Genomic DNA, 12,738 nt, shown 5'->3' with positions numbered 1-12,738 from the left:
TAGCAAGTTCTGAGTGCCTATGATACTTGGAAAGTCAAGGCGCCTTCAAATAACCAATAGCCAACAACTACCAGCGACTGTCCCTCATGCTAGAGGCGGCTTGAAGCGGGCGTCGGATCTTGTAACAAGCGGCTCGCAATATAAACGTGATGTAAGGCTTCTAAACAGCCCCAGTTCAAATCCGCCAATTTCAAATCGGTTCAGACGCTAACCCGTAATAGGGACAACCGTTAAAATGTGCAGTTTTAATCCTTATGTAGTGTTTATTAGAATCGAAAAGTTTATTTTTAATTTTTTTTAAATTTCCTTTAAAAAATGTTTTTGAAAATGTAACATTTTGGATTTGAGATATGTATGTAATTTTATGATTTGGTTTAGGTATCAAGATGCGATGGAAAATTTTTTTTACATTAAATGAAATACAAAAACTATTTTTAATAAGATTTTTTATTTTCAACATTTATGGCGTTTTCTTTTCTGACACAAAATGTTGCCAACATATTTTGTACCATTTATTAAAAGTTACCCATACCCTCATAATGTTTTACATTTTTAACGATCACAATAGAACAGAAACCATTACCTTTTATGCAATTTTATTTTAAAAGTTTGATAAAATTGAGGGTGAAACGTGTAGCATATCTTCGGGGTTTTAGGGCAACATTATTTGAAAAGAACACATTATACCTTTACCAAACTACATTCGTTTTAGAAAAGAACACAGAAAAGGGTAAAAGGAAGAATAAAGGCATCATTTATGCCAGAAAATAAAACGCCATTAATTTTAAAATTTTATTGGAAAATTTTAAATAAAATGTGGTAAAATTTGTAGCAAAATAAGTGTCATCCTAATACACACCACATAATTCAATTTGAAATGATTATTCCAAATTTGACATTCTTTTATTAAGCTCACTGGAGCTTAATAAAATAAGTTATTGTAATTTATTTATTATAAGTTTTGCCTAATATTTCTTGTGAAATAGATTGCAAATAAATGAATTTAAGAAAAAAAAAAAAAAAATTGACATTCTACTCAATATTAATAAAAAATATATATGGGGCATTTCATGTCAAGTGAACCAACTTTTGAAATCGATGTCTTCCGATCGGGATGAAATTTGCACCAAGGTTAGCTCTATTGGATAGTAACTCAGACACAATTTTTCAACAACATCGGTCGAGAACTCTCTGAGTTATAGGGGGTAAAATTTTGACAATTTGGTCAAACAGGGGTTTTTTCTTATCCATGTAACTTATTACCTATTGTTCTTAGCAAAATGTGTCCCAAATAGTATAGATAGCTATTTCTTCGATCTTTCGAAAAAAAATATTTAAAAAAAAAATAAAAAATTTTTAATATTTTTTTTCCGAAATCAAAAACTTTTTTGACTTTTTTTTTAAATTTTTTCTCTTTTTTTTTTTTTTTTTTTTTTTTTTTTTCTTAAAATAAAGTTTAGATATTTTCCTTGAACACCTACTTGGTCGCTTAGTGGGATGCGAGTGGGATATCTATCAAAATAAATATTTTGTAACTCAAAACATAAAATTTTTGACTTTTTTTGCAAAATCAAAAACTTTGTTGACTTTTTTTTTCAAAATGGACCCTTTTTTAATCTTTTTTTTTAGGTCAAACAAAAGCTTAGATATTATCCTTGAAGACCCTTTTGGTCGCTTAGTGGGATGCGAGTGGGATATCTATCAAAATAAATATTTTTTAACTCAAGACTTACAATTTTTGACTTTTTTTTTTGCAAATACGATTTTTTTCCAAATGGGCCCTTTTTTAAAATTTTTTTTGTAGTCAAAAGAAAGCTTAGGTCCATTTAGTCCCTTAGTGGGATGCGAGTGGGATATCTATCAAAATAAATATTTTGTAACGCAAGACATACAATTTTTTAATTTTTTTTTGCAAAATCAAAATTTTTTTCCAATATGGGCCCTTTTTTAATTTTTTTTTTGCTCAAAAGAAAGCTAGATATCCCACTCGCATCCCACTAAGGGACTAAAAATATCTTAAAGGAATGGACCTAAGCTTTCTTTTGACTACAAAAAAAATTTTAAAAAAAGGGCCCATTTGGAAAAAAAATCGTATTTGCAAAAAAAAAAGTCAAAAATTGTAAGTCTTGAGTTAAAAAATATTTATTTTGATAGATATCCCACTCGCATCCCACTAAGCGACCAAAAGGGTCTTCAAGGATAATATCTAAGCTTTTGTTTGACCTAAAAAAAATGATTAAAAAAGGGTCCATTTTGAAAAAAAAAGTCAACAAAGTTTTTGATTTTGCAAAAAAAGTCAAAAATTTTATGTTTTGAGTTACAAAATATTTATTTTGATAGATATCCCACTCGCATCCCACTAAGCGACCAAGTAGGTGTTCAAGGAAAATATCTAAACTTTATTTTAAGAAAAAAAAAAAAAGAGAAAAAATTTTAAAAAAAAGTCAAAAAAGTTTTTGATTTCGGAAAAAAAATATTAAAAATTTTTTATTTTTTTTTTAAATATTTTTTTTCGAAAGATCGAAGAAATAGCTATCTATACTATTTGGGACACATTTTGCTAAGAACAATAGGTAATAAGTTACATGGATAAGAAAAAACCCCTGTTTGACCAAATTGTCAAAATTTTACCCCCTATAACTCAGAGTTCTCGACCGATGTTGTTGAAAAATTGTGTCTGAGTTACTATCCAATAGAGCTAATCTTGGTGCAAATTTCATCCCGATCGGAAGACATCGATTTCAAAAGTTGGTTCACTTGACATGAAATATGTATTTTTGATCATACAATTACAAGTTATTTGCAACTACTATCTGTCATGATGCTAATGACAGTTCAAAGTTCATATTAAATTTTATCATTATTACACATTTTCCTCACTTTTTTTGTTATTTATCTATCGCACTTTATGATCTTTTAAAAATTATTGATTATTTATCACTTATTTTATATTTATTATACATATTATGTATTTCATATATTTTAGTTTGTTATTTTATTATCAACACAAGTTTGATTTTAATTTTTCCATTAAAAATTGAGCTTTCTTTGTAATTATTTTTTATTATTTTTTGTAAAACTTGTTAACAAATTTTCCACTGCACCGATAACACAGTGCAACAGTGAAAAAAACACACGATCATGACAGTATAGATTCGACTCTACTACCAAAGGGTAGTAAAACCCTATACTCAGTTTGCCCATTTTGGTGACCGATTTTTTTTTATGGGCCCCCAAAGTTTCTGAAAATCAGTGGGGCCTCTAAAAAAGGTGTCATCAGGTTTTGGTTAACAGCTAATTCAGACTTTGTGCTACGGCTTAACTTTATATGGCAATAATATAGCTAAGAGTCCGCCAAATAAATTTTGTTAAAATTTGTTTCCAAAAAATAGCTTTTTCGTGCACTTTTGTTGAAAAAATATAGGAAGAAAATTTTTTTTTTTTACTTTTTTTAGAATAACTTCCAGGGACTCCTAATTTTTCAATAACAATATCCCGCAAAGTTGTAGCTACGGTAAATTTGAATAACTCTCGTGAACATATCAATGCAATCCGAACATACCTAGGTATTCTAAATAGCTGTCAAAAATCACTTTGTAGCTTAAAATTTGTAGTTTTTTTACTAATTTTTGACTCTAAAACAATAATTTTTTGTTAAAAATGTATGTTCGAGTGTATACTTCTCTATTGTGCTGGAATAACGAAGAATGGGCAAATCATTATCGGTATGATCCGGGCGCATAACTTTATCCAATCTTGATCATGCAAGACCGGCTTGATGCAAGATATGAAAAAACTTTAAAATTTTTGAAAGTGGGCAAGGTTTGTGGAACTTCTGAAGTGTAAATATAAGCTTTTTATATAAGTTTTTGATATCGGTGGAAACCTTATGACTTAAAGATTGACATTTTAGTGAAATGAATAATTTTGTGACGTCATTTACCTTAAAAACTAATAATATTTTAAAATGGTGATTTTCCATCAAGAAAAATAAAAACTTTGAATTAATGTAAAATTTGAACAGTTACAGACATCACAATAAAATTTGGAAGTAATATAGACCTAAATATTCGTAAGTCAATGGCATCACTAATGTTGCCATTCTTTGTTTTTAAACACCGAAATTCCTGAAACGGCGAAAATTTGTTCCAAAAACGAAGTTTTTTTTAGAAAATAGCCCACTTTGACGTTATTTACAGCATGATAGTAAAAACGTTCTGTATGTATATAAACAACATATGGGGCTATACAAATGTGATGAGCTTTTGAGGGTCGGTGTTTTGCGTTTTTAGAATTTTTTACTCAAACCTAATTTTTTTTTTTCAAAATTGCCCAAGTTTGGATAGGGCTGGGGGGTACAATGTCCGCTTAAGTTAGTCAAGTTTTACCTTATATGTTTTTGCATTAAGTTCTCTTTCCAGATCATAAAAAAATTTATATAGTCCCGAAGAAAATTAGTTTTTTATAAAAGAAAAAATATGGGGACTTTTTTGGGAAAAAACTTAAAAAACACACGCATACAAAGTTGAAATATATAAAAAGATGCTTCAACTTTGGATGCGTGTAACTTTTTATAGGGACGAAATAATTGTTATCAGATTTGTTTTATTTTCTTTAGAATTTTATCGCAAATATACGTCATATATAAAAAAACAAATTTCGACCTTTCGTAGGCCCATCAAATTTAAAATACGAAAAAAAGATCGGGCAAAATTTAAAAAAATATTAAACCCAAATATCTCTTGAACTAAAAGAGATAACTACAGATAAAATCATATTTTTTGTAGACCTTCTCAAGGTCTATCTATATTTGAAATTGCAGCTCATTCGGATCATAAATGACTTTTTGGTAATTTTTTTATAAATGTGTGACATTGAAGGTCCACCCACTGATCCCCATTCCGAACACCTCAGCCGAGTAAATAATACAGCACAACATAGAAGTGTGGACTTGATAATACTATTTTTACAAAAAAATCTTTGTTTTAGCGTCAAAAAATAGGAAAAACGAAAATTGTTAAGGTACAAAGTGATCTTTATGTGCTATGTAGAGTGACTAGACACATTCAGAATGCATTGATATGTTCACAAGAGTTATTCAAATTTACCGTAGCTACAACTTTGCGAGATATTGTTATTGAAAAATTAGGAGTCCCTGGAAGTTATTCTAAAAAAAGTAAAAAAAAAAAATTTTCTTCCTATATTTTTTCAACAAAAGTGCACGAAAAAGCTATTTTTTGGAAACAAATTTTAACAAAATTTATTTGGCGGACTCTTAGCTATATTATTGCCATATAAAGTTAAGCCGTAGCACAAAGTCTGAATTAGCTGTTAACCAAAACCTGATGACACCTTTTTTAGAGGCCCCACTGATTTTCAGAAACTTTGGGGGCCCATAAAAAAAAATCGGTCACCAAAATGGGCAAACTGAGTATAGGGTTGTACTACCCTTTGGTAGTAGAGTCGAACCTATACTGTCATGATCTTGTGTTTTTCCAAAAGTCTCCATTTGTTGCATAGTGTAATTATTAGTTGATCATTGATTGACTATAAGATTTGTACAAGTATTTTTGTAATAGTGCAAAATTTTAACATGTTTAATTAATTTAATTATATTGTTAAACAAAAAGTTTTTCACTAATGACAAAAATATGGAGTCAGTTATGATTTTAAAAAATATTTCAATTATAAAATCATTTCAATTATAAAATCCTATTAACTATGGTTTATATGTAAGAACTTTAATTTAATAAAAATTAAATTTTAGCATTGTTTATTTTTTTAAATAAAGCATCAGCTGGGATTTGAACTCGTGACCTCTTATGACGTACAAAATAGAGATGGTTTATTGGGTAGGTGAGTTGGTTAACTCAGCTACCTAAGAAACCCAACATTATTAATTATTATTTGGTTATATATATATACAAAACTAAATCCTTCGATTTTGCGCAAAAACCATAAGAATAAAAGCTTTTAAAAAGAAATGAAAAAAAGTTTTTTAAAAATGATGCCAGATCTCCACAATTTATTTTCTCATTTGCTGCAACGTCGTTATAACTCAAAAAATTTAATTTTTCAGAAAAAGCTTTTTTAGTTTTTAAACCGATATTTTTTTTTCTAAACATATGACGTTGTTGCAGAAAATGAGAGATATGTATGTCTTCAAAACGAAACCTAAATTGAAGTTGAACATTGTGTAGTTTAAAGTTGAGGGGGGGGACTTATATACAAATGCATGTTTTTTTCGATCGTCCAAATACCATGTAGACTACATTTTGCTGTAAAATGGCATTGATTTGTTAGGGCATATTTTATTGATAAAGAATATTTTCTTATATTTGTCTTCAAAATGCATATTTTCTCAAGTTTTTTTTATAAAAATATAATATTTTGCCTTTGATGGTCAAAAAAGTTGTTTGAGGATTTTTTATAGAAATATCATCCAAAAGATTCATGTTAATGGTCTGAATATTAAAAAAAATTAGGATATTGTTACGAAATTGTACTTGAATTCAAATATAACGATTTTAAAGGCAGATTTAAAAGTAGCATAATGCTTTCAAATAAAAGTGCTGTAATAGCAAACTGTAACATTTCTGTGGGCATATTAAATAAAAGCTTTCGGTTGATCATTGATCGTAAGTTGGCAACGCTGTTTGCTGCGACCGTATATTCGAATCCGAATATTCAGTTAAAGAACATTGTAGAAAGTACACCTCAGATGGCGTATGTATTAGTAAGATCTAGAATATTCGAATTTTGACAGTTAAAGAGCAATCTAGAGTGCAGATGGCAGTGTTATAAATAGTGGCAGAGGTTGCAGTCGTTAGTGAGTTTATCAGAGACGCTATTCGAATAAACATCAACTGAGTGCCTTAAAGTGTGCTGTATTTTTCAAGTGAATTCGTGTAAATTATAAAGTGTTTGTATTTCTGAGAATTAATAAACGTGTATAAAAAAAAACATTGAGTGACTTTTTAATTCTGTGGTTGTTGTACATTTTAAATAAATAAAGAGTTGTTACAATTTTCAAACTACTAAACGGCTTTTATTTGTAATCAAAAGTATCCGGTTTATTTAAAGGAAATATACCAGCGTTTTGAAAAGGTTAAAACGTAACAATATATTGATTTTTCATTCCGTTTGTAACACATCAAAATATTTGTCACAGACCCACATTAGTGTATTATATTCTGGGTCCTCCTATGATTCAAAGACGATCTAGCTATGTCCGTCGGTCTGTCTGTTGAAAACATGATAGAGTCCAAAGGAAAGAATCTAGCTGGCTCAAATATTCTACAAATACTCTGTGTGGATAAGGTATTGAAAATGGGCAATATCGGTCCATGATTTCACATAGCCATCATACAAATGTTCCCCGGAATATTGTTTGAACAGTCATAAGTATGTTGAGTGGTTTAAAAACGTTTTTTTTTTGGAAATAATTCGGTATCTTGGTAACTATTGGAGATATTGTTACGAAATTTCACATGGTTCGAGCTGAGGTGTTTTCGAGTTGATTTACTTTTGTTCAGCTTCCTAGCGCTAATGAGGGCAAGTACGTAGCCCCTCAAAGTTGGTCACCTCGGGTCTAAAATTTTTTAAAAAAATCGCCAAAAATCCATTTATAATTCGAATGAGCTGAAGTGTAGGTTATCTCTATTAGTTGAAGAGATATTCAGGTTTATTGATTTATTTTTATTACTTTTGCTCGATCTTTTTATGGTTTTTTAGATATGGCGGGCCTACGGAGGGTCGAAATTTATTTTTAAAATATCAGCTATTTTGGCGATAAAATTCTAAATAAAAAAAAAATAACTTGCTAACAGTTATCTCTTCCCTATAAAAAGTTATACGCATCCAAAGTTGGAACTTGTAAAAAGGTTTTTCCCCAAAAAAGCCCATATATTTTTTCTTTTGTAGAAAAAAATTTTCTTCGGGACTATATATAATTTTTATATGATTCGAAAAGATAACTTAATGCAAAAGCGTGTAAAGAAAAACTTGACTCACTTAAACGGACTTACTACCCCCCAGTCCAATCCAAACTTGGCCAATTTAAAAAAAAAAAATCGGTTTGAGTAAAAAATTCAAAAAAGGCAAATCACCAATCCACGAAAAAGCTCTATATTTGTATAACCCCATATGTTTCTTAAATACCTACTAAGTGTTTTTACTATCATACAGTAAATAACTTCACAGTAGGCACTTTTCTAAAAAAACTCAGTTTTTGGAACACATTTTCCCCGTTTTAGGAATTTCAGTATTTGAAAATAAAAAATTTCAAAAATTGTAATGCCATTGATTTAAGGACATTTGAGTCTACATTGGTTCCAAATTTTGTTATGTTATCTTTAATTGTTAAAATTTTACATTAATTCAAATTTTATATTTTTATTCGTGGAAAATCACCATATTATAATTTTTTTTAGTTTTTAAGGTAAATGAAGTTCCAAAATTTTATAAAATTATTTAATTTTACTAAAATATCAATCCTCAAGTCATAGTGTTTTCAACAATATCAAATACTTATATTAAAATCCTTTATTTACTCCTCAGAAGTTCCACTTGCTTTCAACTTAAATTCCAGTAAAAATGCTTATTTTGGCTAAGTTTTATTCATTTCTCTATCAGACATTGAAAATTATCATTTCAAAGCATTTGGTTTCAAACAAAAATTATATACATATTTTATTTTAATAGGTATCAACAATTTATTAATTTTAGCATATTCGTATTTTTTTTTCGTTGTAGTTTCATTCTATAAGAGATTATCTAACTAAATATCTTGTAACTTCACCTATACAGTTACCACTCTTCGCAGCTATTTATGATAAAATGAATATGGTAGAATCCATTGAGAGAACAAAATGGATTCCACTTGAGAGAATAATCAATATTTTGATGATTTTTAAAATCTTAGTCACTTGATAAAGGCGTTAATTAAGTATTAATCCTTAAATATTCGTCGTTTTCTCAGATATAAGAATAACCCCCATTTTCTCAATCTCTCGTTATCGTTTTTCGCAACGATATACTTCCAATTAATATAAATTTTTGTATGAGAACTGTCAGTATATCGTCACAATAAAAAATAACCAGAGCTTGAGAAAATGGAGGTTATAATTTTAACTACGAAAAACTAATAGCTGTTGTGTAATTTTTGGGCATTGAGCATTCTATTGTAAATTCTTTTATGTTTGTTTTTTTTCACAAAAATATAAATGCATGATATTTATTTTTAGAATTTTTAGGTCATATTTTGATTTTTTTTAATCATATTTTAGCCACTAATTATACCCTACACCACCATAGTGGGGAGGGTATTATGCGTTTGTGCAGATGTTTGTAACGCCCAAAAATATTAGTCTAACACCCACCTTAAAGTATACCGATCGACTTAGAATCACTTTCTGAGTCGATTATTTCACTTTCTGAGTCGATTATTTATTATTTTTTCGGCCCATGGACCAAACCTATTGAATCTGGCTGAAATCGGTCCATTATTTCACCTAGCCCCCATACAAATGTCCTTCCGAAATTGGACTTTATCGGTCATAAATGTTTAATTTATAAATGTATCTCCACAAATTGCGCTCCAAATAAGTTTTATATATACAAAATTCATGTCACCAAATTTTGTAACGATCGGCCCATAATTAGTCATAGCTCCCATATAGACCCGCTTCCGAAAATCACTTTAACGTGTATAAATCGTAAACTTTCATATAGACATAAATCACACGACCTAATTTCATGGTAATCGGTCCATAATTGGTCATAGCCCCCATATAAGGCAAATTTTAAAAGAAAAATGTCTTTGCTCTTTTACTTAGTGTGGGCTATACTTTCTTACTTGTTTTTCAATAATAAATGAATGAAAGTATGCCCCTAGTTATGAGAAATTTTTACATTTTTGTAAAAATATATAAGTTTGTCATTCCGTTTGTAATTTCTACATTTTTCATTTCCGGCCCTATAAAGTATATATATTCTGGATCCTTATAGATAGCGGAGTCGATTAAGCCATGTCTGTCTGTCTGTCTGTTGAAATAAATTTTCTGAAGACCCCAGATATCTTCGGGATCCAAATCTTCAATAATTCTGTCAGAAATGCTTTCGATAATTTTGCTATTTAAAATCAGCAAAATCGGTCCACAAATGGCTGAGATATGAGGAAAAAACCAAGACAACCTCTATTTTTGGATATGGATATCTAATGATAGATATTTCAAAGACATTTGCAACGATGAATATAGACCATAGTAAGATGGAACTACAATGGGTCAAAATCGGAAAAAAAAAATTTTTAACCCGAATTTTTTTTCACAAAAAAAAATTTAAAAAAACAAAAAAAAAATTTTAAAATTTAAAAAAAAAATTAAAATAACAATCGAAAAAAAATGTTTTCCAAAAAATTAAAAAAACAACTGGAAAAAAAAATTAATTTTGTTTACCTAAAAATATTTAAAATTTTGAAGTAGAATTTGGTGAAGGGTATATAAGATTCGGCACAGCCGAATATAGCACTCTTACTTGTTTATTATCAAGAAGTTATAAATATACTACTTGCTATTGAGAATAACTGTGGTAAATATATCATTGAAATCGGGTATATTAAATCCAACTTATTTCCGATTTCAGGTGGATTAATCCATTATTAAAAATTAGAAGAACATTTGTTTTGGATTAGGCCGTATAATGCCTAATTTGCAAATATATATTAGGTTTGTTCTCGGCCAAAAACCAATATTATAGGTATATTTTTTTATATTTATTTACACTATTTATTTTGTATTATTTCGATTTATTCGAGTTCGAGGCCATTTTGATTTTATTTATTTTTAGTTTTTAAAATAATTATTTTTTTTTTATTTTCTGCACATTTTTCAAAATACATTTTGTAAATTTATTGTTTAGATTATTTGTTGTAACATTGACAAGATTTTTTTAATTTAAAATTTGTAAAATTGTAAAAAAATTCAGTTTGTTTTTGAATGTTTTAAATTATAAATTTTTTTTATATTGAAAACTTTTTTTAAATTTATAAATTATGAAAAAATTCAGTTTATTTTTTGAAATTTTAAAAATTAGTTTAACTTGATTTTTTTTTTAATTTTTTAAAATAAATTTTTCTTATTTTTGTAAACAATTTTCGTACTTAAATATTTTTTTTTGGGGTGGGGGGTTTTAAAAACGTGTTTGCACTGTTTTATAAATGATTTTTTTTTTGTTTTAATTTATATGTATTTATGTTTTATTTTTATTATTAAAAGAAAATTTAATATATTTCTGTTAACTATAAGTATTTACATATTTATTTTGATTTTTTTTTAATATTCTTATTGTTTCAAAATAATAAAATTATTATTTTTATTCGTTGTAACTTTTTATTATTATTTAATAATTTATTTTCATTAATTCTTCAAACACAAATTGCCTATTTTTCTTTATAAAGGTTGTTCAAATATAGACATAATTTTCCATACTTTTATTTTAAACATTTTCCAACAAAAATTATTGTTATTATTTTCTTTATTTAATCCATATGTATGTAATTTGTTTAACATTAAAATTACAAAGAAAATCCAACCACAATGGCAGCAACAACAAAAAAAACACAGCAATTTTAGAAATTAATTATTTAGAAAATACAATATCATTAACACTTTTTTTTTTCAAAACCAAAGGCCAACAAGTAAAAACAACAACAACCACACAGTATAACGTGAGAGTGAATGTGTGTGTATGTTTTCGGCGGAAGAAGGAAATGAAATTCAAACGACACTTGAAGAAAAATCGCACATTTGTAACAAACACAGCCAGCTATACAGAGAGACAACAACAATAACAACATAGCGCTAAAATAAAGCGCCAAAAATAATTTTTCTTTTTTTTTTGAGGAAAATACCTACATTTTTTTTTTTATTTTAAATTTATCAACTTAATGACGTAGTAAATTTTCAATTAATTTTTGATTTTGATTTTTTTTTTTAATTTACTAAAATTCATTATTTTTATTTTTTTGATGGTTGTTTTTATTTGCTTCACGAGATTATCTCGTGCTTGTTTGTTTTGAAATTGGTTTTTTTTTTTAATTTGATTTCTAGTTGTTTTTTTAATTTATTATTATTATTGTATGTTGAATTTTTATTTCGTTCGCTTTTATTGAATTCAAAACACACAAAACGAAAGAAAAAAAGAATATGTTGCGAGCCGACAACGACAAACACCGTAAAACACTACCAAACCTGATGAAATCGATTTGTAACTAAAAATGCTCGCAATTGAAATGTGAATTTCTCAAAAACAATTTTTTTTTTTTGGTTTTGTTTTGTTTGTATTCATTTGTGCTGCTACTGTTACCGAGCTGCTGCTGCTGCTAACAGTCGTCAGCATAAGCTCTGCCAGACCCAACAGTGTGGATACATACAACAACAGTTGTCGTTTAGTGGTGTTGTTGTTTCAGACGTTGGCTTTAACGTTGATGTTGATGTCTGTTGCCTGCAGTTGTTATTTGTTTTTAAATGTTTTTGCTGTGATGTTGATAAAAACCAAAGATGATGATGATGTTGCTGTTAAAGCACTGCTGCACAGCTACATGTTGTTATTGTTGCTCAGCAGCAACACTTAAGCGTCAGCCTCAAAGTCTTACAGCATTTGCATGAATAAATGAAAAACAACAACAAATTACACTCTTACAATTGAGAATCATCATCATCATCATCATCGTCTTCC

The 12,738-nt window shown here is 28.3% G+C and overlaps 1 protein-coding gene across 1 annotated transcript in view; it reads right to left on the bottom strand.

Moving 5' to 3' along the window:
• The window catches only part of LOC135951855 (uncharacterized), an 87,928-nt gene extending 75,541 nt beyond the window's left edge, over window positions 1-12,387 (bottom strand). The window contains exon 1 of the mRNA XM_065501590.1: window positions 11,916-12,387. The gene's annotated coding sequence lies outside the window, so the exon portion shown is untranslated. The remainder of the gene's footprint in view (window positions 1-11,915) is intronic.
• Window positions 12,388-12,738: the final 351 nt, after the last annotated feature.

This window comes from Calliphora vicina, chromosome 2 (genome assembly GCF_958450345.1).
Source record: "Calliphora vicina chromosome 2, idCalVici1.1, whole genome shotgun sequence".
NCBI lineage: Eukaryota > Metazoa > Arthropoda > Insecta > Diptera > Calliphoridae > Calliphora > Calliphora vicina.
This window is presented reverse-complemented; position numbering and strand designations above follow the sequence as displayed.